Consider the following 24,985-nt stretch of genomic DNA (forward strand, 5'->3'; position numbering starts at 1 on the left):
CAGAATGACATATGCATTTTATAAGGAGCAGAAATAGTGCCTAAGATGATTCAAGACAAAGCTTGCCTCAAATAACAAAATACACAGATGTAACCCATATTATTAGGTTGGTGCAAAAGTAATTGCGGTTTTTGCAATTACTTTTAACCTTTTAAACCACAATTACTTTTGCACCAGCCTAGTAGAGTAACTATGACAACTTAAAAGGGAAATGACATCACTATCAGATTTTACATTGCTGTCCAACCAAAAACAAGCACAAAATGACTGCCAAGATAATTTACTTGCCTTGACTGGGTTATAGTTTAACTGATAGTTTAGACAGAACTTCAGTTATAAAAGAAATTTATTTTCACCTTTTAAGATACATAGTTTTTGCATGTGAAGGAATTATTTGTAATTATATGTGTTCCTATTTTTAATTCCACAGGGACAGAGGTACCTGAAAGTTTTAATGTAAGGGGACCGCAACCCACTTCAGAATAAAGAGACAATTTTATTTTAATTAAATGTTATTGTTCCCTGTGTCTGATATAGATAATTGTATGCTTTGCTGGGATTTAGCTTTCATTTTAACATTGGATATACTTGTGGAGAATTATGAAATATTATGTTGCCTCAGACATAAATGCTGAATTCGTTGGGATCATTTTCGAGAGAGGTTCATTTATTCCCTTTTTAAAGCAATGCTGAAGAGTAAAGGCAGAGAATTACAGTTGAAATAGAGGATGGAGCACATACTTAATTACACACTCTCCCTTCCAAAGTAACCCTATACTGACAGCAAGGAAAAAATACTCACTAGAATAAAGAAAATGGGAGAACATAGAACAGCAGAGAACAATTGACATGTTTTTTGGAACATGGAAAGGGAATGGCTGAGTCATACTGAGTAAGCTGAGCAGAGATGTGCAAACCCAGGTGCCTGCAGAGGAGATGCTAAGTAGATGGAAATGGAGACTCCCTAGAGAACCCTGGAAAAGCTCAAGGACTGAGGCAAAAGGGACTCAGAAGCTAAGGGTGACATGTGGAGCTGAATACAGGACTTGATTGAAAGTCTTCAAAAGAGCAGTTGGACTCCCAAATCCCCTCCTCAACCATGTGCAGCCTGGCAACCACCCCTCCTTCACCCTACAGGAGACATGTAGGTGGCATTATTCTCTGAATTAACTTAACTAGGCTACAAACTCAGCAATATTGGAAACAGTGGCAGGTGGGGATGAGGAATAAAACTGCAGTCTGGTAGCTTAAGTGGAAATCTGCATGCTGAATAATAAACTCCCCTCCCTTTCAAGCCTTCTTACCCAGCTTTGCTTCCAGGACACTGGTAACCAGGCTTGTCCCTCCTACATAGACCATTGGAGGGGAGCTTCTCTGGAAGATCTGACTACCCAAGCAGGGAGAAATCTAGTTACACCAAAAGAATGTCAAGCTCAGCTTTGTCTAATTGCCTATGGTAACATCCAACCGTGTTTCCCCGAAAATAAGACCTAACCTAGCATGATTTTTCAGGATGATATCCCCTGAACATAAACCCTAATGCGTCTTTTGCAACAAACCTTAATATAAGACCCGGTCTTATTTTTGGGGAAACACGGTAACATCTACTGTACATTTCATGAACATATAACTAAGAAATACCAGATGTGGTGGAAAGTCTCTAACATAAAAGAGACCCAAACAAACAAGTAAGAAATTGAAAGAAACAAAGACTTCAGTGAAGAGGTGAAAGCTTTAAAAAAAAAAATATTGTATATTGCCATAGATATTAGAAAAGAAATTGTGTCCATGAAACAAAACATGGTATTATCACAAAGGAACAATTGGAGACAAATAGAATTCTTAGATATTAAACATATGTTAGCAGAAATAAAATGTTCAACAGAAGAGAGATGTCAGGAATTATTCCAGAGAGGAGGTGACAGAAAGAAGATGAATAGAAGAAAAAAGATAATAAAATTAGATGATCAGTCTAAGGGGTCCAACATCCAACTAAAAATAGAGTAGTTTCAGAATGAAAGAACAGAGGACGTAGAGCTCAGAAATTGATGAAGAAATATAATAAAATTTCCCCAGTATTAGAAGACATAAATAAAAGTTCCTTGAGTTTTAAACACAATCAGTGGGGAAAGGAGGATATGACACCAAAGTATACCATCATGAGATATTAGAACACCAGGAATAAAGAAGAAATAAATGGATCAGGGAACAGAATAACTCCCCAATAGCAACACTAGAAACTAAAAGACAGTGAAGAAATTCCTTGAAATTTCTGAGGGAAAAGTATTTCTCAACAATGAATTCAATATCAAGTCAAGCTAACAATTAATGGAAGAAGAAAATAAAGATATTTTGAAGCGTTTACGTTCTCCAAAATGTTATATTTCAAGTATCTTTCCCAGGAAGCTACAGAAGTATATGCTTCCCTCACGTACGCATGAAGGAGTCCATCAGGGACGAGTAGAACAAAGAATTCAGGAAACAGGACCCAACACTACGGAAAGGCAAAGGGCAGTCCCAGGATGACATCTCAGTAGCACTATTAGCCCAAAAAGGACTGGGGTGGGAGGCAGAGATACCTGAAAAAAATAACTTATGCATTTGTCTATATTAAGGCAAATGTTACATATCTATTGGAGAGTTTTTAAAAATTGAATGATGGGCCGATAGAAAATTAAGCAAACAAAAATATGACACAACTATCAAAGTCAGTAAAAAGATAACTAAAAGAAAGGCAATAGAACTATAAATCCCATGTGGTTTACATATCAACAATATATACATAGCCAAAATAATGTGAACACCGATTAGTGCTTGACCTAAAGTTGTGCTGTGCGTGTGTGTGTGTGTGTGTGTGTGTGTGTGTAAATGAAAAAGAAGGAGGGAGGAGAGAGAGACAGACAGACAGAGAGAGAGTTAGGGAGAGAGAAACACATACTAGAGGAAGTGTGTATAAGAACTAAATCCTTATCTTCCATACTAGAAGACCAATAGATAATATACAATTTGAAAAATCAAAACAATAGGTGCATGAGAGTATTACTTAGGAAAATGGGATGATCATCACAATTAACAGTTAAGAGCTTAAGGTGGTGGCCTCTGGGATTCAAGAGTGGGACATTCTTTTAAACTATGTGCATGAATTCTTTTTAATATATCAGAGTTACATTTAAACACAATACTGAGTGCAGTGAGTACTAGAACTCAGTGGATTTTCAAGCTGTGCTTCCCAGGTTCCTGGACATTTCCAGAAGGGATCTGGCGTAGGAGGGGCCACAGGCCTCGCACCTGAGTTTCTGCTAAAGGAGCTATGCCTTGTCATTGCTAAGTCACAGTGAGGTATTTCCCTTGAATAAAGGGTTCCATAGCAAAACAAAAACATCAAGAAACAAGTTTCACAAGGACTGATTCGTCATATGCTCATCTGGAGAAAAATTGCTCCCAAGTGAATAAGCTGAATATAATAACTACCAGACTCATCCAGTTTGGCTATCACCTGTCATTTTCTTTTACCACACAAAGCAGAATTGTCCTATGTCAAACTCTTTATAAATCTCAAGAAACTTAGAGTAGAACTGTTCAGATTTCAAATATGGATTGGACAAAGGATTATGAATATCTGCACAGCTTTGAATATATTTTTGTTTTGCTCCCAAACCAAATTGCACTCTCACTTCTTAAGAGACAGCAGATATGGTACATGGTGCCAGAGTTCAAATAGGGGTATCTCTCTATCTCTAGGATGATATTAGAAATTCTAGTTTTGCCAGTAATAGATATGTGTATAATTGTACTCTAATTAGGGTTGATTTTGGTCCCACAAAGGAAAAGTGTCCCTACCCAGCTTAAGGGAAAAGATACAAATAAAATCTTTGTTTTTAACACTGAGGATGATCCCATCTTTTGTAAATGTGTGGTATTGATTATTTCCTGGGCTATAGAGTCTCTCAAAAACAAAATGTCTTTAACTTGGTAAGTTTAATTTAGGGAAAAATCAAATGCTGAAACAAATACTCCTGATAACCACAGTCAACTAATTTCTCTCTCTTCTTCTCTCTCATCCCTTCCTACCCCCTACAAGTGTGAAGTGTTGTACTTCTTCTATAGGCTTCCATTAGTTCTCAATCTAAACTAACTAAAAGCTTCTTTGCTTTACAGTTACATATAATTTTATATAAAGTTGATAAAAATATAACAAATATAGATTTATTCATTTTGTAATTTTTATGTATCTTACTGTCTATGCATATCTCATTTGCGGTTGACCACAATTCTTTGAAATATGTATTATTATTCTCCTTGTAGAGATTAGGAAACGGTGGCCCTTGAAGATGACTTGTCCTAGGTTGCATAGTCAACAAGGGGTAGAGACAAAAGAAATCTATATTTTTGGAGTATTGTTCTACTTGGGCCAACACCTCTCTATTAATAAAAAAGCTAATGTTATCAAAGCATACATATAATGTAAAAAATTCAAGATTATATATATAGGTTGACCAACTCATCCTGGTTTGCCTGGGACTTTCTTGATTTCAGCACTGAAAATCCTGCATCATCGAAATCCAGTCAAATAGGTGTGGTTGGTTATTTTACATATAGTGCTCAGCCCGAGAGACTGTAGAAATCATGGCAACTGAGACAGATATAGGAAATGAAATGCAAGTAGAGAAAAATGATTGAGAAAGTATATGCACCTCGTATTTAGACAAGGGTGAAGATGATTTCTTACCCTTATCAAAGAAAACCAATGTTAGCAACCATAACAACATGTCAAAACAATCAGTACTAAACTTTTCAAAAATGTTTACATGATGAAATGTATCTATAGATTTTATATCCATGTCAATATTATGAAGTATCCAAAAGACACAACTTTGACACTATCAGATCTTGAAGGAGAGACGTATTAAGTGTTTCATGAGAAGAAATCACGAAACACACAGCCAGATGTCCTAGGGCCAGATTTCCTAAACCTCCCTTTCAGATACTGGTCTCTTCAAAGTCATCCTCATCAAAGGACCTGCTCCCCAATCTGGCTTACAGGCTGTTTTTTGTTACTAAGTATGCCAGATTTTGTTCCCCACTTTCTTCCCTTGTTGTCACTATTTCCTTTAAGATTACTCTTTTTGGGGGGTATTTCCTTCCATGACCTGTCTTAAAATCAACATAAGCCCCCTTAAGCTTCTTCTGTGTCTCTTTCCACACTAGAGAGCCTCCTCATCCGCTTCCACGCCCTTCCTAACAGCCCACGTGCACGACAACAGGCCCAAAGAAGAGAAATAGAGATGCCTTTTCAAAGACCAGGAGGAAAGTGAGGAAAAAAGGCTACAATTATTCTTACTTGAATATTTTGAGTGTGTGTGAGTGTTTGTGTATCCACAAATCATTTTGTTTTATTTCCTTCTAGTCTTTATCTTTCCTTCTAGTGCCTATAGATGTTCTAATATAGTTGAAATCAGGATGCATATACATTTATATGCTATGATTTTTTAATTAATTTCAGGTGTGCCAAACAACATAATAGTTAGACATATACCCCCCTCACAAAGTCTACTACCCCTCTGGTATCATATATAGCTGTTACAATACCACTGACTATATTCCCTATGCTGTACTTTACATCCCATGACTATATATATATTAATATATTAACTATAACTATATATATTAATATATTATACTATATAATTATATATAATGTATAGTTATATACATTATTAATATATATTATATTAATATATTAATTATATATAATTATATATAAAACACATATATAATTATATATGTAAAAATACATATATAAAATTAAAGTTCACGTTCAATATTATGCTACTTCAGCTTCAGGTGCATAGCGCATTGGTCAGGCATCTACAGTCTATGAAGTGATCCCCTGATGAGTCCAGTGCCCATCTGCCAGCCTATATAATCTTTCCAACATTATTGGTTATAGTCCCTATACTGTATTTCATATCCCCATGAATATTTTGTGAATACTGATTTGTACTTTCTCATCCCTTCACCTTGTCTCCCATCCCCACCCACCCTCCCATCTAGCAACCATCAGTATTTTCTCTATATCTCTGAGCCTATTTCTGTTTTGTGTGCTTGTTTATTCTGTTCTTTAGATTCTACATATAAGTGAGATCACATGGTATTTGCCTTTCTTAGTCTGACTTACATGCTATGATTTTTAACCTAAACATTAGCCCATGTCTTTCTGTTGTCATCAAAACTATCATCATTCTCAGTTTTTCTCTACCAGACATGATGTTATGATTAGCATTTTTATACATATGGCCCTTTCCATAATTAGGGCTATTACCATACCATAAGCATTCACGATGGGTGTCCATTTCATCCAATTTTTAAATTGTTAGTATTTAATAAGATTATACATAGCTCGTTGCTGTTTTGAATCCCTTCCTTATCTGTTTTCTAACGTTTAGGTACCCGTTTTTCTACTTTTCCTTGGACATTGTCTATTTTAATTACTTTACAAACAACTACTGCTTGAATTTATTAATTTTTTCATAGACTAAAAGTCACTAGTCCCCCACCAAAAAAAATCCCTCATTTTTGCATTAATAGTGTCTTAGTCTATTCAGGCTGTTATAACAAAATACCATAGACTGAGTGACTTATTAACCACAGAAATTTATCTCTCACAATCCTGGAGGGTGGGAAGTCCAAGATCAAGCCTCCAATACTCAGTGTCTTATGAGGGCCTGCTTCCTGCTTCACAGGGCTGTCTTCTCACTATATCTTCACATGGTAGGAGTGACAAAGGAGCTCTGTGGGGTCTCTTTTGTAAGGACACTAATCCCATTCATGAGGGTTCCACCCTCATGACTTAATCACCTCCCAAAGGCCCCACCTCCAAATACCATCCTTAATGATTTGGTTTCAACCTATTCATTTTGGGGGTCCCAAATATTCAGTCTATAGCAAATAGTAAATGCTTTCAAAAAATAAATGCTATGCAAAAGACAAAAAGAAAATTATCTGCAAAACCATCATCCTGAGAATATCCCCTACACCAGTCTCGTAAGGACCACGGTGAGGAAGAAAACAATAAGGGCCATGCTTTTCTATGACCAGATTCTTCATATACATGGATGCCTCACAGATCAGCTAAGATCTGAGTCTGAACACGTTGTTCACCTGTGCAAGGAGCCTGCTACCAGTGTTTGCTATCCACAGAACTGTGCTAATACAGTCTATTTCTGGAGACTGGAACAGAGATTAACTGTTTGTTCATGATAAATCAAGGGTACTTGATTTGTCAGTTACATGCCCAGTTTTCTTTGGAAGCAAGCCCTGGAAGCTATTTTTCTGATCAAATACTAACTCTTACGTTAGTGCTTGTGAAAGAGAAAAATAACATTTACTCATGATGAACAATGAGTTCTAGCCATTAGAAATCTTATCAATTGCCTTGTGAAGGTTACAGGGGAAAAAAAGAAGAAAAAGATTCCCATTGTGTTCAGTCAAACTTGGGTTTGGACTACTACTACTGTTGCAGACTGTTCTGGAATTTCCATGATTGGCACAGATGAAATATTAATATCAGGGGAGATAAAGTTGGGAACTGAAGGAGATGTTTGATTGATGAATGTCGCACTATAAGGAATGGCCAGCAGCAATTCAATAAAGAAAATTTTTATAGTTTACTAGTTAATGTGAGATATTGGCAGGACCTAACATTTCCTTTTTTCTATATTTTTCTTGGAAGCCAGCAAGATTAACAAGTGATCTTAAAAATATACACCATGTTGCTGTTTAGAGTTAGTCACTCACACAGAGCCAAAATGCATGATGATTTTTGGAGGCAGGACTTCCGTGAAGGTGCACAGTACCTAATACACCTTCCATATAGTCATTTGGTTAATGGCTTGAAAGGAGATAGTTTTTTTTCTGAAAAAAAAAATCATTCAAAAATGCAAAACATAGTTATTTAAAGTGAGCCAAAATATAACCATTTTCCATAGGTTAAAATATGCACTTTTGAACAAGCAGTTTTTCAATTTCAACAAATATTTTTTGAGTGTCAGATATATGCTAGCGTTCACTCAAAATACAACATAATGAATAATGTGGCTGAATGTGAACCAGACGGCCTGCCGCCACGTCTGTCCACTCTGCTTGGTTCACGTGTTTTGACACCATCCATTAGCCTTGGGGAGGACTTAATCACCTCCCAAAAAGAGGAAAGAAGAAACTCAGAGACAGGCACACGTGTTCTCTGGGTGAATCTTTTTATTTATTTCTGAAGTCACTTAGATGCCCGTATCTATCATTTCATATAGCCTGAAATTTCCCTAAGATAATCAACTTTGGGAATAAGAAGAAGAAAAGTTTCTTCCTCCTCCTATTAATCATTTTTTTTAAGACATCAAGTAACAGGTTAAGGAGTGAGCAAGCTAATAGGATGCCAGTCTATATGGGGCATCAAAATATCACTGAAATAAATTAGTAATATGATGCCACTTAATAATGTTTTCACTCATGTTTCCCTAAAATGATTTAATTCTAGATGTGGTGAAAGAGCACTTAGAACAGAAAATTTAAAACTAACCACAAACAGAGAAAGCTTTCTTTTTGGAGTCAACCTTTTGCCATTGAATAGTTTTGAGATGTCTGTACAAGTTGCAAGGAGCAGCTGCAGCCACACCACTACTCTGAGCCCGCCAGCTGACAGTTGCCTAGAGTTGGCAACCACAGCCAGCTGAAATTTGCAAACCCCAAAATGCTTGAGGTTTGATTTGATTATCGAAATTATAAATCCTTAATCAGGCCTTTCAAGAAGTTGTCTAGTCTATAAAACTGCATGTAATAAATTCACTCTTTTGATCATGAAGAGGCAAATTTTTTTCAGCAGCAGATCTTTAGACTTCAGTGACCATTAAATAAATATTAAACACAAGTTTATTTAGTGATTTAAGGGATCCCACATTATTAATCCCTGTCAGACTCTATTTGATGCAGTGTATCTTTTTCTCATTTCCATTCAGTCCTCTTCTTTCAGATATGTGTGTGTGTGTACAGTGTGCTCACACACACACACACACACACACACACACACACAAAATTTCTTTCTCAGTCCTCACTAAACTTTGTAAGACAGTCCTGGAAAAAAAGGTTTTTACAGGGAGGTAGAAGTGTTTGTACCCTGTCCTCCTACTGTCTGCAATGTATAATACAGGACAACTGAAAACTGTTTTTTCATAATTCTATAAGCAAGGTTTTTTCTCTCACAGAAAAGCCACAGTTGCCTTCCAGAATATTGTCAAGCAGGCAGCATAACTGTTTCTTCCTCTAATGCAGGGGTGTCCAAACTTTTTTCAACGTTTTTTACCAAGGGCCATATGCGGTAAAATACACACACAGCCGGGCCACTCAGTCGAGGTGAAGTACGTATTGCCTCACCTGGTTTATTTAAGTAAACTAAATATATTTTTGGAATTTGCTGCGGGCCAATTAACAATGGATTGCGGGCCGCAGTTGGCCCGCGGGCCACAGTTTGGTCACCCCTGCTCTAATGGGTCCCAACTCATTTGCTAATAAGGAAATTCAACTTTTAACTAAAGATTTGTCATTTCACTCTTTTCGCTGTATCCATAGCCATTTTGAGTAAAATTGTGTGTGCCTATTAAAACTTACATGCTGTTCGGCACCAAAAATATTTGTAATTTCCCCAAATTTTTGCTCCGTTCTCCTCAAAGTCAAGAAAAAAAAATTCAGGAAACTAATTTGTATTGTGTGTACCTGGGAAGAGTTTTCATGCTGAGTAACAGAACAAAACTTGAGCTGCCCTTGCTTTCTGCTTCCAGGAATGCCAATCAGAGAACATTCTTTTTCAGACAGCCAAGTTTGGAAGTCAGTTGGTTTCTGGCAGTAAGGAGGGGGAGGGAATGACAGGGGGTTGGGAAACACAGTGATTCCTCAGGCTGATCTTCAGTTTCCAAGTGTTTCCGTAACAGCCATCAATGAAAGCACGTCCTTTTACCCACGCAGCGACAGGTAAAAAGACAGCTGAGTAAATCAGCATTAGATGTAACAGCGGAAGCTCCGTCAGAGGGAGGAGGGGGTGAGGGGAGGACGTTTGAAAGCCTGCCATTGGTGAGTTTACCAAAGGCATCTGCCAGTGGGACTTCAATGGAATGTGAAACCAAATCATTTTCAAGTTAAAGATAGACACAGTATACACCAAGATCTAGAAGCTGGATTTTAAACTCATCTCTCTCCCTAGAATTTCAGAGTTCTGTTAGGATCTCTGTTTTACGTAACAATTTGGTTCAAGTTTGTTCTTTAAGTGAATGTGCTAAGAATGCATATATGTTCTGGATATACTGGAATTAAAAGGATTTAAGAGATCCTGCTGTACACACTCTAGGGTAAGTGAAAAGATTGCTTTTAAGGCGCATCTCCTCTGGGAAGGTTAATGTTGCATTTTTCTTTTTGTGTGTGTGAATGCAAAAGTGATAATGAAGATTTTCCAGGGCTGTAACTTTCTTACCTTGCTTGAGATAGCTGGCATTTTACATTTTGTACAGCAGAAAAAAATAGAGTACTGCAGCTGGGTTTGGATATTTACCTTGCACATCTGTAACTTCTTACCCGTACTTACTTCTCCCCCGATTCACTCCTCCTTAAACACCCTACATTTATTGAATTACCATATCAGTAATTATATGTCACCACACGGACTGAGTGTTATTGTGTGATGACGCCACTGGATGCAACTGTATTATTGTGAGTGGAGTTATTTTCCTTGCATGGCACTATGGCACTTCCTAAATTAAAAAATTTTTAAAAAGAATGAAAACAGGAAAAATATGTAGAAAGGGAAAAATACATAGTTTCAGGTGGTCTAAAGTTCATAGGAGTCTTTAGGATATATTCTTTAAAGAAAAACAGGCGAAAAAATGGCAATTTTCCATTGAAGAAAACAATTTATTAATAGAAGTTATTTTTTGGTGTTGCCTCATTAATTCCAAGCAGATTCTCCTCCTCCCAAAAAGCTGATATTTGCTAAGTAAAGGGAGGCATTCTGATTATACAGAGCTTGAGAGTGGAGGAGGGAAAGAGTTGTCTAATTTGCTATTGCCACACTGTGTTTTAAGGATTTCAAAACGTTTTTTTTAAAAAAAAAAAAAAGATAAACTTTAGTTCCCTTCATGTTTTGACCATGTATAGGTTTGGTTTCTTGTTTTGTCAAATGGCTTCTTGGCTTTGTTCTTAGAGACAGCTTTTCCAAACTTGCACAGCATTCCTTCAGAATAAATACTGTCCATAATAGTCACAGAGTACATGGTGTGAACTGGAAATTCTGCTTTATATGGGGAAATTAAATCTGCTGATGTTCTCCTTACAGAGTGCGGGGCCGAAAAGCTGTTAAATTCAACTGGCCGTTTTTTGCTCGGTCAACTAGACCGGGTTCTAATGAACTAAGTTGGCTAAACTAAGTACAAACAATGAATGACTTACTATGGACATTTTACTCAACTTTGATAAGAATAAATGATATACTGTGTTACACTTCCAAAATGAAAAATGAATGTTATATTGACAGAGTCACTTGATTTTACAACTACTGAGTAATGTAGCAAGACCAAAGAAAATGTAGTTTGCAGAGCTCAGTTTTGATGTCCTGTCCCTCCTCACTTTGCCCCCTTTCTCTCTCCCCCTTCAGCCTTCCTTCTTCTTCTGAACCCTGTTGAATATCACTGCCCAGTCCCTCCTTGCCTTGCAGTCATGACCTACTTCAAGGAAACATCTGACTGTAGAGTGTTTTAAAGTCAATGCACTAAGTCCAAGAAATATTTGCATTTCAATATAAATACCTAACCTCCAAACTGTTTAGATAATTTTGTTAAATAACAGTTAATCTTCCCTAATACTTATAATTAACCCATTAGGTTGTAAAAGTTGCTGTTAATTTTCATTTCTCTGTGAGTGGGTGATACCTTTGAAAATTATCCCTGGACCCATTGAATGCCTGTCCTTGCTTTACCCAGCTGTGGTCTGAACTGATGACTATAGAGAAGTGAACCTGGCAGAAATCATAGGTGTTTCCAAGAAATATGTGGGTGAGTGCATGCATGTGTGTGCTCACTACACACAGATACACACACACACACACACGTAGACTTTTACTTAACCTAATATATTTCTGATTGGATTATAAATATAAATAGAATTATATTAGCCTTATCAGTGTTGGGTTTGGTTTTGTTTTCAGTGTGTCAAAAGAAAACTGAAAAAGAATATACATTTTTAAATTCTAACATGTAAGAATTTTAAACTATGTGGCTGAATACTGTTGACAGGAAAGGGAGCAAATGAATATTTCTCTGCTACTATTATGTCACTCAGAGTTTCTAGTTCCCTGCTGAACTTGTCAAGCTTGGATTTTATTTCTTTGAATATACTAAATATAGTTATTTGATAATATATGTCTGCTAATTCTAATATCTCAAGTGTTATTGGACCTGTTTCTGTTATGTTGCTGCAAAAGTAACTGTGGCTTTTGCAATTATTTTTAACCTTTTAAACCACAATTACTTTTGTACCAACCTAATATTATCATTGTTCCTGTCACTTCTCATTCAAGGTATCATATTTTCTTGGTTGCTTGGATATCGTTGAATATCTGCTGGAAATATATTTTAAAAATTATTTGTAAGAATAAGGTGAGACCTAGTGGTGATGGTGTTTTCCTCCAGAGGACTTCGGTTTGCTTCTGCCAGGCACCTGGGGGGCAATGTCACACCAGAACCACTTTAGTCAAAGTGTGACACCTAAGGTTCCCTGAATCTCTCCTGTGCAAGAAGCAAGGCTGCAAATCTGTGTGAGGAATGGCTGATTTGGGGTTCCCTCCTCCTCTGAAGGAAGTGTCCTTTTGAAATCCCAGGTTAAAGTTGGGTTAGATTGTTAAAGACTTCACCTGAGGACCATGGGCCCCGATTTCCCCAGGAAACTCATAAGGCTGCCCAAAGTGCAGCTGATTTCTCAGATCTTTTGTGCCTGACACTCATACGCCCAAGGGCAAAACAAAAGCTTTCAAAGATGAGCTTCCTTCCCTCTCTGAGTTCTGGTCTTCTCCTACATTTCCGTGTATGATGTCTTCACCTTTTTATTAGCTCTTTGCTGTTTTTATATTTTAAATACTTTTAGTCACCACAGTGGGAGTGTCAATCCACATGATCTCATTAGTTACCAGAAATGACTGGAAATTCACTCTACTGCTTGTATAGTCTTTTTTTTCTTTCTTTCGTTCTTTCTTTTTTTGAACATTCATCATTCTAGAGAAGGTATCAGGCAGTCTGCTGATATTATTGATGATGTCAGGTAGTTTTGTGATTTTTTTTTTCAGTTGTGACATAATCTGTGTAGGTTTTTTGGGGAAATTTGTAAATGCATGCTGATCACAAGATTCATGTTTTCCAACATTATTTGAGCTGTCAACAATACTTAACAGTCCTTTTATTTGTCCCTAGCTGGCCCCTTTCCTTAGTAATCTCTTTAGTCTCTCTAATCCACCTCCACTGCCATCACTCTCAGCTGTTGACCTTGACTCCTCCTGCTTTCTCTTGGCCTGTATCCAGTATCACCACATTTAAAGAATTATCTTAAATTCCTTCCTTTCCATTCTCTGCAATTGCTTTCCTTCAGGTCTTCATCTCACTTGGGTATTACTGTGGTCCCCTAGTTGTTATCCTGCCTCTAGGCTCTACCCCGCAACACATCTCGCACATTAGGACCATACGTATTTTCTAAAATCATAGACATGAATGGATTGCTCCCCCACTTAAAATTCTTCAGTTGTTCACTATTCCCTTCAAAACAAATTCCTTAGTATGTCTTAGAGGCCTGTCACAAAGCCTTCACCTGTTTCTCTAACATCACCTCCACTGCTTCACTGGTTTCACCAACACTTTAATAACACATAATGGCTGCCTCCAGAATATTCCATACACTGTCATACCTCTCTGCTAGTCTACCTACTGTTTTTTTAGATTTAGGGCCCAGAATGCCCATTGTACATCCTCTTCATGGGTAAATCCAACTTCTTCTTCAAGGTTAATCTTGTAAGTCACCTTCAATGTACTCTCTTTAATTGTATAGCTCACCCACTATTCTGGGAGCCTGTGATGGAAGGAATTGTTTTTTACTCATTTTTATGTTCTCTGTAACTGACACATAGAAACCATCCAATACATTTTTAAGGAATGAACAAATGACTGTCATGATGAAGTTTTCCTCAACAATTCCTTTTTTACTTTATTTTTTTTTCTTTCTGAACATAATTATTCTTTGACTTTAGACTCTATCAGGAATAGTGATCACTAATGGTCCTCTATGTCAAATAGAATCAGTTAAAAATACGTTTGCTTCTTTGGTTACTGCTATTTTGTGGAGGAGGAGGTTATCTGTTTCCATTTTTGCCAGATGAGACCATATAACTGTATTTTAAAGAAAGCAATAGAGTTATTTATATTATTTTTCTTTTTTAGTCTCACATTACTTTTGTACCCCATTCCTTTGTAATGTGGTAGTACACAAATTTATGCATACTGAAAGAATGAATTCACTGAATTAATCATAGTTCAAGAATAAAAGATGTAGAGTAATTTTGAATGAAATTTATCTTCTAATGAATATGAACTTCCTAGTCTTAGACTGTTCGTTACTACACATTTGTAGAAACATATTTACTCATCAAAAGATGTTGTTTTTAACACCTCAGATAAGTGTAGTAATTCTCTTGTAAGAGGCATCCAATGTTTCATACTATTTTGTAGATAGGAGACATATGTTATTTTCTTTTATATATGATAAAACTAAGATGCAGACATAGGAAGTATTCCAGATATACCAGGTGTGGTTTCCTGAGGCATAAACAACCCCTAAGCTTCAGTAGCTTATAAAAAAACAATGTTTCCTTTTTACTCATGCAAATTATCCATCCTGGGTTGGCTGAAGGGCCTTTTCTACATTGTTGCTTTCCCCTGGAAATAATCCACAGTTCCTTATACTGTCATTTCCTTGTCCAAAGCATGCCACATGGTCACATCTAACGTCATTTGGGTAAGGAATACAATCTTAACACATTCCTGGAAAGAGCGCTGAAATATTTATGAAGAACTCTAATGAATTCCACACTAATGGATGATAGGCAGCCCCAAACCCCCAGAAGAACAGAGATTTAGACATAAAGCTTTATATACCTGTGAACAGTAATTTGTCCATACTTGGTAACATGTAGGCGAGCTATGTGCAATCTGATACCAGCATCTTTTGCCTATTTGCATCCTTTGACTCTCATCCCCACTGAGACTTTTTGACTCTCTAAATCCTTGTCATTTTCAAAGTAGCTGTGACCTTTCCTGTTACAGCTTTTCCAGTCCTTTGGAATCCTAGGATTTTTTTACCTGTCCTCACACTTGTCTCTCAGGGAGTCCTGCCCAGAAACAATTTGGGGAAGGGAAAAGAGCCTCTGATGGGGCGATTCCCATACAATGTAGAGAGCAAATGTAAAAATGTTAACATTCTCCATCTCTAAGAACGGATTATGTGTAGCAGTGAAATGGAGAAAAATGTAATTGAATAATGCTAATCCCTAGGCCCCACTTTTTCCAGGAGGCAAAGTAAAAGGACCAGCCTTGGCGAAAATGCCACAGAAGAATGGTAATCTATATTATACATTAGAAATGCATAGTTTTGAATAGCAATTTTCATCCCTCTGATACTCCACTTTTTGCTTTGCATTTAGTTTTAAGTACTAACAAGGTAAAACTGAAGAATTCAAAGATTAATGAGACACTTAAAAGTTGAAAAATTATTAAACCAATATTGAAAGGTCTTTTGGGTTTTAATTTACATCAGCAAATCCAATTTATGTTCTTGGGAGCAATAATTCTAGGAAATGCTATATGGAAGAAAAAAAAATATGAGGATCCTGGGTCAAATGAATTTGGGCAGCGCTGTATATTATATTCCTCTTGGAGACTGAGGTGACCATTAGCATTAAGGATTCTTAAAATTTCACACTAAACAGTTGTGTGTGATTTTCTTTAACTCAGTGTTTCTCAAGCTAATTTGGATATACATAATTTGAATATACAGAGGGAGCCAAAAAAATGTATACACATTTTAAGAAAGGAAAAAACTGTATTAAAATTGTGATACTTAATATATACTGATAAGAAAAGATGAATACAAGTCATGTGTATACATTTGTTTGGCACCCCAGGTATATAAACCTAATATACATTAACACATACATCAACATTTTATACATACATAATATTTTAACACATTTTTTTAACACACTTGGTAAATTCTGGTTTAAATCACCCCTTGTTTGTTGTATTGATACTTAAAAGTCTGATAATGTGGTAGCTCATGTAGTACTTTGAGAACATAAAGGTGAGAATTTTAAATGACTTTTAAAGATAGATTTACTCTTGGGTACATTGTAGTCTCTTGATAGATGGCATTGATTTTAAACACCAACAAATCAAATTTTAAACTGATAGGGCATCCAATAACATATGTTTAACTTTATTGACTCATAAGATTTGTGATACGGCCACAGGTAAGGAGACTAGCAGTGTTCATCAGAACCCAAAACTCAAAAGGGATTCGTACTATTTTATCCGTTTCATTCGAAACTCTAAAACTGTTATTCCATTTTAGAATATTAACTTATTAGACTTAGTTATCCTTTCTGTCTTCATACAGAGAAGGATATGAAGAGAAAAGTCATCTTCAACTTCAACATCTGTTTCTTGATTCTTTTTTTTGTTCACCTCCTTTCAGTTCAAAAATTTTGAAGCTTAAAAAGGAAAAAGAAACTGTGGGGTTTCAAAAGAGACTTTACTGAAGTTACCATCTCGGAGAATATTTTTGTTCAAGAAGAGGCGTAATAGACTAACAAGAACAAAATGTCTACTTTTTTCTTTAGAATGTGTAGTATATTCAATTAAGTGCTGTTACCACTTAAAATGAACCAAATTTGCCATTAGCTTTTTGCCATTAGCACCTCTATTCAAAGAAAATCCTAAATATTAGTTTCAGTTATAGGCATCAGGGTGTTTAGGTGTGACAGGGACCTTTCAGGGAAAGTTTAGGTGTACTTTCATCCCCTTGTCCACTCTGGCAATATTATTCTGCTTTTTATTTATCAGCATTTCAGTTCTCCTCCCTCCATTCTAAAAGTAAGAGATAAATCAATACCTTTTTTTAAAAGAAAATTATTTGGGACATATCTCTTCTTGTCTGCCAAGACAAGAATGGAGGCAGAGACAGAAAAAGAAATCATTCAATTAAAAGTGTGGATAGCATACATTCCTAGCACACATTTTCCCGCTGATTGATTTTTGCTTATAATTTTCCCTGGGATTATAAGATTCAGAAACCATAATGATGTCAGCAATACTCCCTAAAAATCCCCATTGTAGGGAGATCTAAAAATCTCTTCTCAGCACTGCAGGACTACTTCTTTGCGATTCTTTGAATAGCCACACAGCAGAACGCTATCTGTGTGTCAAATGGTAAAATCAATTATATCCACATTCTGAAACTGTCTAGCACCTAAAACATTTGAAATGCTGAAAAATGTCCTGTATAACCATTTATCAGGCACCAGAACATAAATCTAAGTTACTTAGATTTACAGTACTGTAATCGCTCCTTTAAAATGACATGAGGGAAGTGTTGAACTTAATGAGGCAAAGGATCCTGGTGTGTAAGTTACATTATATTTTTCATTGCACAAGGGTAAATTATTGCTTCAGTCTCCTATATGGTACCCCAGTGGCCTGAAAGATACAATATAGCCTCCAGAAATGCCCACTTTTGTCTTAGGTAATAATTTATTTCATGAGAGTATGCTTTCTGAGAATTACCCATAACATTTCTTGCAGTAGGCTGAATTTCTTGAAGGTCATTCACAGATACTAACTGAACTTGACTTTTATTTTTTTACTTAGGAACATTGACTAAAGTGGTAAGTCTGCATGCATTATTACTCTTATAAAAGGGAAAACTGATGAACATTTTTTTTCTGTCTAAGACATTTAGAAAACAAGCAAAAAATTCTCAGTATGAAATTATAGGGCATAAATTTTTTTTCTTAGCATTTCTTCTATGATGATGTTTTTAAAAATAAATAAGCATAGGTTTTTGTTTTTGTTTTTTTTTAGAGGTAATCTATAAAGATGTTGGAATATAATAATTAAATATATTATTCTATGTTTGCAAAAGAGAATCTTAATCCTATATTGAACACCATAGGTAGGAATGTGTGTGGGAGTTTTTAAAACAAGCTTTACTTTCTTATAGGGTAATGTTGAAATTTAATTAAAACAAACCAAAAAATACCCTCACCAATCAGTGTTTCAGCATTTGGGTAAATGTTAGAGTGTGACAATTTTCAAGGCAGAGCCATTACTCCAGGCTTTCTGCCAAAACATTACTGGTAATCTGATAAAAAGAGATGAAACAAATGTAAGTGCTGCTGCCTGGCTTAGTTAGATATGCATTTGCTAAAAGAGAAGCCAACACATTTCTTATGCAAACCATCAGAATTACAATTTAGACACACACAGACACACACACACACACACTGTGCTTTTACAAGTCTAGGAATATACACATTAAAATACAACTCTATGCTTAAAGGGAAGACAGAAATAGCCAGATACAAAGTTGACTAGATCCTTTCTTTATCTTGAGTGGTTTTAATATACAGCCACATTTCTCTCAATGGCTACAACGGAAGGAATTAAATTACTCATATCTGGACAAGATTTAGGATTGCCCTTCTGTGGTTTAATTCTAGCGACTACTTAAAATCTCTCATTAATAAATGGGTGGTATGGGCTGCTATTTTCTGTGGTTTATTTAAATGATTTGGATAAACATGTTTTCCTATAGGGCTGAAAAGAAACAATTTATGTAATATAACAGTGATATAAGAAAGTAATCAAAGCACACATTTTTTCTAAAAGGAAGACTGAAATGTTTTAAACTCTTTGGAGGGAGGAATATTGAATAAATAACTGTGACTATTTGCATCTATTATTTTGACCACTGGAGGGCTCTCGGATTTTTTTTACTTTAATTCTTTAGAAGTCTATTTGATATTCAGTATAACAAATTTAAATCTTGGTTTTATAAAGTCTATATAGTCTTCTAGCTCAGACAATTATATATATTTTCAAAATTCAAAATGAAAGAAAAATCAGGTTTAATTTACTGTGTTCTATTTCACAACAAAAAAAATTCACAAATAAAAGAGAAATTAATCCTGTGCTTATTTTTCATAATTATTTTATAACCAAGACTCATATCAAAATTACATAATCCACAACCTGTACATTAGAATAAGACAGTTTTAATCTCAGAGTTAGACCCTGTATTTGACATTTTAAATGACCTACACTTTGCTAAATCCCTGTCTTTGACAAGTACCCAGAAGACAGGTCCATATGATGATAATTTAGTCATAATATATGAAGTGATAGATAGAATATTAAGATGCCAAGAGACAGACTGAAGGAGGTGACAACTATATTGGATTTTGACTGGTGACTAGGAGTTACCTAGATAAAGAAAGATGGAAGGCCATTCAAGATTGAAGGACTAGAATGAGCAAAGAGGAAATAGCATGGTGTGTAGAGGGAGTGGTCAACAGTTTGATAGTACTGGAGTTTGAGGCTAGAGTGAAAGGAGATGAGTTTGTAGAAGTAAATAGGTACCCAGACGTGGACGGCCCTTTATGTCATGCCAAGGGGTTTCTTCTCTTTTCCTTAGAATACTTAGTGCTTCTGAAATTCAAGAGTCTCCCCCAAAGTAAACCACGCAAAAAAAAAAGAATAGATGCATACTCACAGGAGGGTCTAGAGCCAAAGTTCAAAATGATCTGCCATGTATATGAAGCTATAATGTATTTACATTTTACTCTATAATATATCTTTATTTCAACATAAAAGCATTTGTCTCCAAGTTTCCAGAAAGATACACCATGTCTATCCAGTAGCTTCTTATTCTGCCAACACATTTGATAGTGTTCTTTAGAATTTCCTTTGGTTAAAAAAAATCTCCTTTGCTTGAGAAGTAAGCTCTAGATACTAAGAGTTGCAAGAAATGCATTTTAGGTAGATGGATCATTCTGCATGATGATTATAAAGAAGACAAGAATGGAGGCAGAGAAGAGAGAACATAGCATAGTCTGCTCATAAAACTTTGGAAAATTTAACTGATTCCGTAATGCCTAGTTAGATGGAATCTTATTTGGACCACTGGGAAGAGGGTGTTCCTCTATATTTTTAAGTTGAATTCTTTAGAAATCTATTTGATATAAACTGAATAATCTCTAGCCTAATTCCAAAATGGGCATTCTAAGCAAAGCTTATATAAAGAAGAGACTATACTTCGTTTTCTTATAGTTTCAGCCCTTCTGCAATACTATGAATACCCATTAAGAGAGCTGGGAAAAATATTTGTCACTGTGATCAGCACTCTTAGCACAGAGGTGTTTATCCTGAAGGGTCTCTCCTATCTCTTCTCATGGCCTCTTGGCATCTTGTAGCAGTCTTCCATAAGTGCTCAAAGTTCTGAGTTTTGCTGGACATTTTTTCAATGACTCACATAAACCCCCTTATCCAACATCAATAGGTCAGAAGATACAGAATTACATAGAGCAACAGGGAGAAAGGCAAAAGAGGTATCATTTTGATAGTCCATGAGGAAGATTATTTCCAGATGGCTCTGTTTAATAAACAGTGAGATACAAGATGGAGGATTATCACAGTGCTTAATCTGAAAGTATCTATGGCTCTAAATTCCTATGATTTGAATCTTAAGTGGCTATAGTTCCAATTAAGGGAGACCCAAAAGGGGAAGCCCCAGTCCTTAGTAAAGCTACCCAAACATTATGCTCTTTTGACAGATCAATTTCAATTTTAAATCTTGTAAAATGAGTTGTGCCATGTCCTCCTCATTTTATAGATCTAAATAACTGGATTTGTTTTATGTGAATTGGAGACATGCTCATTGGAGACGTGCCCAAGCCTGCAGAAATATAGGCAGCCTGAGCTACGATAACAACAAGGCCTTAATATGTAGCCATGTCTTTTACAAATTGCTATCAGAAAGAAAGACTTTACATTAGCAGCGCTAAACATAAAATACACATCCTCTAGTATTCTACTAAATAACCCTCCTAGGTTAGTTTCTTCATCCACTTGAAGCATTTAACAGCCTGGAGAGCCCATCATTATGTGTTTCTACTCAAATATTCAGATAATAGACAAAAGTATTTCTTAGTTTCTTTTGGGGATTAAGATAGTGTAATGGTGAGAACTACCCATAAAAATTTCTAGGCCCAACATGTTTCTTTCATGCTTCAAGGAATTTATAAAATCCCAAGATCCCATTCAGAATTTACTTTTTTTCTTTTCGAGAAAAAGTTATACATCTGTCTGTACATTGGAGTGACCATCTCTGTGTGAAACTATAAGTCAGGCTTCTTAATTTTTCTGTCAGAGTCAACTCTGCTGCCTTTTTACCTGCTGTTTAAACATATAGATCTTTCTTCAGTCAAACACATAGAATATTGGCGCTTCTAGCAGCTGTCTGAAGATTAAACCTTGAATTGACTGTGCTAAGAGTATGCCAGGACAGCTTCTCTAAGTGCTCCAGTAAATGGGGTCACATACCTAGAGCTCATTGTCTTAATTTTTCCCTTCCCCCTCCATACACATATAGCCATTGCTGAGGAACTGTTTAATGTTGTGCCCCTGAGTACTATTGAAGTTTGCCATAACACATGGCACTTTGGGAAAATAAAGCATGACTGAATAACTGCAGCAAGGTTGTGCTAAGTGTTACTTGATATCTTCAGAATAAGGAGTTCCCTCCAGTCTCATGTGTTGAGATCTATAAATCTTAATTCATAGGTGCTCACTTCTTTCCCCAGAAATTGTGTCATTCTTTTAACAAATTAAAAGGTTGGAAGAATCATGTATTTTTGAAGGACATGTGGGTGTGTAACTGTAGTAATGTGACACCCCAGACTCCAAGCATATTCTGTAGCACCACATCACTACAAAAATAAAAAGACCCGGGAAGAATCTTCCCTGCCCATGCTGCGATTAGGTATATTGAGGAGCAATAAACAAGGAAAGCTTGCTGTCATTTATTTTGCAGTGCTTACACTCATCATTAAATGTTATTACACTTTGACATTTTCAGTTGTGCTCAGCTTACCTGTAAATGCTTCCCCACCAGGGTTTCTTGCTCTTACCTTGTAATTATGAAACACTATATGTATTAATCTAAATGAGGATAGTATACCCATGAGAATTAATCATGACTGGGAAAGTTCTCAGTGCATAAATTAATTACAATGAGTCAGCCTTCATGCTATCCTCTTATTGCTTTTAAAAACGAGTATGTACAATTTTACGAGAACGTCCTCCTCTGCACACGTCCCCCACGTCTTTGATAATAGAATTTTCTAATATTTTACTGGATCCAGAGAAACTTTTCTCTGGATCGAATCACCAAATGTTAGAACTGGGAGCAGGCTTAGACATCATCTTGTGACTAGTTCACTCTGTTAGTTTTATGTAAGAGGAAAGCACAGCTTAAAGAGATTAACTTTGTCCAAGAACATAAGGGCCGAGAGTAGAGCCCAGTCCAGTTCTGTTCTGTTACATCTTGAGGCCTTTTTAAAATTTATGGCAACCGTTCTTTGGCCCTTATCATAATGATTTGCCAACCCAAACGACTTTCTTTTCTGTAGTTCGTCCCTCTTAGGAATATTGTAGACCATATCATGAAATCATTTTTGATGAGGAAACACTAGGGACAGAAGGATTAAAAATTGGTCAGTAAAGCATTTTAAACCAGTGGTGACTATAAATCACTGTTTTATTCAAACACAGGGTCAGGTCATTGTACACAGAACAGGCAAATGGAAAATGTTCTTCAAAGGCTGGAGCAGATGGGTCATAATTCTATGACTAGTAGTACAATCCTCTCAGTTTCTCAATCATTTTTGATTATTCCTTTCTGTCTGTGTCACTTTCGGAGGCTTTGACCAAACTGTTCATTGTCAGAAATGATATCTTTGATGTTTTTAAGGGCTTCATGCTGTGGATAAAGAGAGAACTTCAAATTAGTGTCATGTTGAAACACACAAAAAAGTTACTTGCAATCATGATGTAGCATTTTTCACTTTCATAAAATCATTGGTAACATGAGTCACCCTGGAGAATCAAGATATTGTGTATTTTTTTTACTGCTTTTTTTCGTTCATTCACTATCTACTTTGGTCACCAGCCATGTATCAATTGTTGTCTATGGATGTAATCTCTATCCGTAAGGAGCTCACAGAGTGTAGGGGAAAGACATATACACAAGCAAATCTTGATGATTTTATGTGACAGATGCCACAGCATAAGCCCCAAAGGCATAATAGGGCAAATGATTAATAGAAGGGAGTATAAATGAGCTAAAACTTAAAAGAAGACTTCAAGTTTGACAGGCAGATTGAGGGGGAAGGCTGCACAATCTGAATGCAAAATAATATTCTGGAAGGAGTACACGTCATTTAAAAAGTGTTGGAGGGCTAAGAAAGTATATTTTTAGTTAACTAAAAATGGGTTAGTGTTAATTATCACAATAAAATATGTTGTCATAAGTGGTACACAATGAAACTGGACAGATAGAAGGAAGTATCATAAAAGGTCTTTGAGACTGAAAGAGGTTAAAATTTCTACTGAGGCAATGAGAAATCATCCAAGAATTATGATCAGACAGTGGCATAATCAATCTGAATGTTAGAAAACCACTGTCATCACAGTCTGAAGAAAGGCTGGAGGGCAAGAGGCAGAACACTCCCAATTCCAAGCGGAAGACATTAGAGCCTAATTTCCTAAGGAAGTCACAGTGATAATAGCAGTGGAGGTGGGGGTGGGGGGAAGGAGGATAAATCCAAGAAATAAATTATAAATAGAATAAATATGCGTTAGAGACTGGCAGTAAGCCAAAAAAAAAAAGAGAGATATCGAGGATGGTTCCCAGGTTCTTGATCTGGCAACAGGATGGACAGTGATGTCATTCATGATGATAGGAAATATGTGAAAGGTTTGCTTACGGCAAGGCTTTGGACACAGTGGTTTTGGACATTTTGAGTTGGAAGCATCTGTGGGATATCCATGTACAGAGATCCAGTAGGTAGCTGGGTAAATGGGGGTAAATGTCTTGTGGAGGCACATTGATTTACAAGTCATTTGTGTATAGGTGGCTAAAGCTATGAAAAGTGTAAGTTATCCCAAGGAGATGTATACCAGAAGGAAAACAAGGCTGAGGAAGAACCCAGTGAGCACCAGTCATTTGGGTTGAGGAATAGGAAGAGCATCTTCAGGAGACATGGGGAAGAATTAACCAAAGTGACATCACCAAAATGGTGACCTTCATCCCCCCTCAAAGATCAATAATCAGTCAGCGATCCATGAACAAAAGCAGCTCTGGGAGAGCTCTGGAGTCCACTTAAGAAACTTTAGCGATACAGTGGAACAAAAAACTTGAGAATAACCACATACTGTGTTTCCCTGAAAATAAGACCTAGCCGGACAATCAGCTCTAATGCGTCTTTTGGGGCAAAAATTAATATAAGACCCAGTCTTATTTTACTATAATATAAGATTGGGTCATATAATAATAATGTAGTGTAATATAATACTGGGTCCTATATTAATGTTTGCTCCAAAAGACTCATTAGAGATGATGGTCCGGCTAAGTCTTATTTTCAGGGAAACACGGTAAAAAGGGTGGGAAGACAGCTTCATTTTGTCTGCATCGTCCCATCCCAAGCCAGCATTGCTCAATGCCAAGAGGGAACTCCCCAGCTACATACAGTTCCCCTCAATGGAAAAGAAAGAGGGGTTTCAGCTAAATGACCAGCTTT

At 36.3% G+C, this 24,985-nt stretch overlaps 1 protein-coding gene across 33 annotated transcripts in view; it reads left to right on the plus strand.

The window, feature by feature from the left end:
- Window positions 1-24,985, plus strand: part of DTNA (dystrobrevin alpha) — a 366,357-nt gene that overhangs the window by 86,882 nt on the left and 254,490 nt on the right. For 2 of the 33 annotated variants that reach the window (XM_033087078.1, XM_033087075.1), the window contains exon 1: window positions 10,196-10,394. The exons of 28 other annotated variants lie outside the window; for them this stretch is intronic. The gene's annotated coding sequence lies outside the window, so the exon portion shown is untranslated. Of the gene's footprint in view, window positions 1-10,193; window positions 10,395-24,985 lie in introns of those variants that run through there. 3 more of the 33 variants (XM_033135727.1, XM_033087083.1, XM_033087092.1) reach the window with 3 other exon arrangements.

Source organism: Rhinolophus ferrumequinum, chromosome 19 (assembly GCF_004115265.2).
Source record: "Rhinolophus ferrumequinum isolate MPI-CBG mRhiFer1 chromosome 19, mRhiFer1_v1.p, whole genome shotgun sequence".
In the NCBI taxonomy this organism is placed as follows: Eukaryota; Metazoa; Chordata; class Mammalia; order Chiroptera; family Rhinolophidae; genus Rhinolophus; species Rhinolophus ferrumequinum.